This window comes from Mastomys coucha, unplaced genomic scaffold (assembly GCF_008632895.1).
Source record: "Mastomys coucha isolate ucsf_1 unplaced genomic scaffold, UCSF_Mcou_1 pScaffold18, whole genome shotgun sequence".
Taxonomy (NCBI): domain Eukaryota; kingdom Metazoa; phylum Chordata; class Mammalia; order Rodentia; family Muridae; genus Mastomys; species Mastomys coucha.
Genome location: NW_022196900.1, coordinates 48,409,831 through 48,414,579, shown reverse-complemented (window position 1 = coordinate 48,414,579; position 4,749 = coordinate 48,409,831).

Sequence of the window (4,749 nt, the reverse complement as noted above, 5' to 3'; positions counted from 1 at the left end):
AATCCCATCAGAGAAGTGAAATGACTCTAAAATGAATCCTTCGAAACACCACTGTTTCTTTTCTATTTTCTGAACTTTTCCCCTTTCCATTTTCTACTTCTCTGTCTGCTACACTTCCTCCTCCTCCTCCTCCTCCTCCTCCTCCTCCTCCTCCTCCTGCTACTTTTGCTATGTCTTCTTTGAACTACCTAATTGTGCATGGGACAGCACCATCTCTGGAGCATGGGTAACCACTCTCAGGGGCCCCATCCATGTGGATACCTGGTGGTATGCCTGCATTTTCCAAGCTGATATTTTGTCTGGCTTGTTCTTGTTCATTCAGTCTTAGGCACTCTCAGTTCACATGAGTAACTACCCTGTTGTGTCCAAGACACGACTTTGCTGCCGTCATCCACTGCCTCTGCCTCTTACAATTCTTCTTCTCCCTCTTAAATGATCCTTGAGACTGGGAAATCAGCCCTTTTATTCTGTCCAGTGACCAGTTGTGAGTCTCCCTGTTCACTGGCATGGATTGCAGGAGTGTTCTGTCCTAAGCGCTGGCCAGCGCAGGAACTCTCTCTATAAAGTAAGCTCTAATTTCAAATCAGGTATTGTGACAGTATGAACAAAGCACTGATTTTTTTTCCTTTGGTCTCATAGCTCCATATGTGTTTTTAAAGCGATACTTCTAAGAAAAATATTACTGAAAGTATTCTTTGGATTGCATTGACACTGAAGATCACCTGAAAATATTGTCACGTTCATAGAATTATCTTATTAATGGCCATAGATCTTGTCTTTTTTATCTTAGTACCTAACATTTTTGCTACTACTTGGTCCTTTAGATGACAAATCATCTAAAAAAAAGTTCTTTTTTTCAGCTTTCATTTCCAATGACATCATATTTTTGGTTCAGTGACACAAACGACATCCGAGTTTTTTTTTTTTTTTCTAGGAAAGTAGAGAAGATAAATAGAACAGAATTGGAGACTTCAATATCAAAACAACAACTCAGCAAAGAAGACATGGAAAATGGAAACTACAGTTGAGGCACTGAAAACCCTTGCTGTCTGTCAGAAGTAACTGAGCATTTATGCCATTAGCCACATGGGGCACAGAAGATTAATCACTCAATTCAATACTCAATAAGAATTGATGGCTGACAAATATGGGCATCAGTGTGTTAGACTGAAACTGAAAGTAGAATTACAGATAAATGTATATATCATTAACTTTATATACATGTATATATACATATGTGTGCATACACAGCTTTCTCTCTTATAGGCTCCCAGTACCTCTCTGCTCTCCCAGACTCCATCTTTCATTGTCACTGTTCTTGTCTTCCCCTTCCTGATGCAGGAAGTCCCTGTTTGTGCTCCTCATTCTCTCCTCATTGACCAGCTCTGCTCACCAGACAAATGCTGTCTATTACATCTTCCTTCGTGACTGGAGTGTTTTTCTGAAAACAATAACCACCATTGAAAACAGAGTTAAGGAATTCAAGATTTTAATGAAACTCTCATGCATAAGAATTTTCTCTTAATTTTAGACCTTAGAAAATGTTCTTCTAATGGCATAATGCAGACTGTTTCATAAAAGTAAAAGAAAAAAAGAAAGAAAGAAAGACAGAAAAAAGAAAGAGAAGCAAGTTTAAGGAAGAAAGTCAAAGGAAGAAAGAAAGGATAGAAAGAAGAAAGGGATGAAAGAAAAAGAGAAAGGAAAAGGAAACCAAATCTCAATTATGAGAAAAATTTAGAGAGAAGAGAGCCACCTACTGGCCTGGCCTGCAAAGAACAAACGGGCAAGTTCCTCGTGAATTCTGTTTCCTGGCAGAGATTCCCCCACACTAAAACACAATTTTCCCCGGAAGAACTGACTTCACTCTGGAAGATTCCATTCCCTTCTAACTCATCTTAGGAAGGGAAATCCTCTGGGGTCCGCAGGTCATGTCTTCTGGACAGTGCACAGATTAGTATGTATAGAAAGGTCCTTTGTGTCCTTTCCCTCTAGCCTCCTATAACCAAAGTTCTATGGAGAGGGAGGGTTCTGTGTGCAGTCCCCTTAGTAGGAATTCACAGCCAAACTCACATCTTTTTGATAAGTAGGTAATGCACTGTGAAACTGAGACAATCAACCCTGAGCTAGGAATTCTGTAAACAGCATGTGAACCCATAGAAGAGATTCTTTACCTGCTGCTCTGCCTGCTGAGACTAGCAACAGTGAGTTCAGTGAATGCACTGATTTCTGACTGCCTTTTGATCTATGACTTCAATAGTTTAAATAACCTACTCTACAATGGCACATATCATTGGTGCAATGTGAATCTGTGTCCCTGGCCATGGTCAATATAAACTGATGCAGAATAGCTTAGTTCATATGTCTATTGGGGCAAGATCTTTGATTTACAGGGCCATGGCTCAACATATTGGGAGCTCTTAACCCCTCAGAACAGGAGAATACAATGTGTATCTGTACATAGAACTGCCAAGGAAATGTTAGAACTTCATCAACTTCTCTTAAGAGTAAGCTGGCAATTACAACAATTCATACTTGACGTTTTGTTCTCCCCTTAACTCCATGGTCAGGAGAAAGATGTTTCTGTGTCTTTGAGTGATGAACATGCTTATATAAGTGTTGCCATGTCTGATTCTTCAGTGGAAGCAGTGTAATAAGTAAAAAAAATATATGTGAAATTATATGTGATAGGGACATATATTTTTGATCTGTGTACTTGCAGAAAATCAAGTGATATCAAGGTGAGCTGCAGAAGTCGACTTTATTGGAGATTAAAATATTGGATAAATGATTATTAGTGTGGCTGCTAAACATGTTTCAGATATTACTCCCTGTACTGTTTCTTTGTTGGTTATTTTTAGTGAAATTTTCATCACTTTCATGGTTATAGAATAAAAGATGTTATGAACTTGCTCCAGATATCAACCTGCTCAGAAAATATGTAATGTCATATTGCACTTCACACCTTTGATTTAATACCTTGTTTTTATTAAACAAAGTTTGAGAATCAAGACACAGAAATGGAAGGACTGAGAGATGAGAGAGGAGAATGTAGTAGGTGACAAAGTACTGATCTATCATTCCTGCACACATAAGCAGACTTGATTCAATGTACACCCAGTTCACACAGAAAGGACCTTGGAGTTGAGTAGCATCACACAATTGTCCATGAAGACATATCTGTGTATGGTACTATCATGCAGTCTGGAGACTGCCAAGTTTGTCAAGCTTCAGGATTTAGAGTGTGAAAATGGCCATATCCAGGTCTCTGTGTCTGCTATGCCTGAGTTGCAGTGAACAGTAACCACTGATGTAGAGCAGCACATAGAAACATCTTAACTAAGGGTGGAAGTCCACTCAATGATCTGGTCAACATCCTAGATGACTCAGTGACCTTCAAGGCTAGTGTGAGGCACTGTGAGGAAGGCATCAAGAAGAGAGTGATAGAGTGTACATGACACCCTTCTCTGTCTTCCATACACCCATGCACATGCACAGGCCAGCACAGCTAAAACTCTCTGTACTTGCTGATGAGTTGAACCCTATTCTCCACTTTCTCCTTTATCAGATTAAGTGTAACAAGTCATATATCAAGGTCATTGATGCTAGGAAATTCAGTTTTTTACAAGATGATGAATATGGATCTATTTTCATCTTTTAGGGGCAACTATCTAATTGGATGAGCACCATTTGTTGAAGATAATCTCTTATTTACAGTGTGTACTTCTGTGTTCTTTTTTAAAAATGAGATTTCAGTAAGTGTAAGGAATTGTGGCTAGGTCTCCAGTTGTATTCTGTAGATCAACCATGTTTATATCCCAAACCTAAGCTCTTTTTATCATTATAGGTCTGTAATCCATTGTGAGTTAAAGGTTGTTGACACCTGTGCCAGTTCTTTTATTTTTCAGTATTGCTATAGACCTTGTACTCACTTCATGAATAATAAATAGTTAATTTTAATTAACTGCAAGATATACTTGTTACATGTTTTAGATTACAAAATCCCTATTGTCCACATGTGCTGTGTGTTCACATTTGCATGTGTGTGTAGTGGGGCCAGAGGTCAATCAATGCCAGGTTTTTACCTCATTTTCTTTTACAGGATCTTTCCCTTAAGCAAGGGATCACAGACTGAACTTGTGATGGCTGCTCTTGGATGTCAACTTGACTAAATGTGGAATTAACTGAAAGCTCAAAGATAGGCACACACCTGTGATCTGGTTTTGTTTAAGTTGGAGTGGGAAAACCCACTCTAATCAGGATCTCTAGAATGGGAAGACTCAACTTCAACTCAGGTCTTTGAGGTGTGAAGACTCACCTGTACTCTGAGCCAGGCCTTCTGCTGGGAGCCTATGGAAGTCCATGAAGGAAAGATGCTTTTGCTGTTTGCTGTGTGCTTTTCCCTTGCCAGCAATCCATTCCTTCACTGACATTAGAGCCTAACGTTATTGGAATCTGGCACATAGTGAGTACCAGGTAAGAAATCCACCCCAGTGAACAATTCCTGGATTCTTTGAACTTACACTCAAGGGAATACATTTTCTGAACTGGATGGACCACATTCTGTAAGCCATTCTAACACCACACATACACATATGTGTGTGTGTGTGTGTATTTCACATATATACAAATATATATGTATATATATACATATATATATGTATATATATATATATATATATACACAGAAAGAGTAAAAGAGAAAAATTCTTTCTGTAAATTCAACTTCTCTTGAAGACGCTGACTAGTACA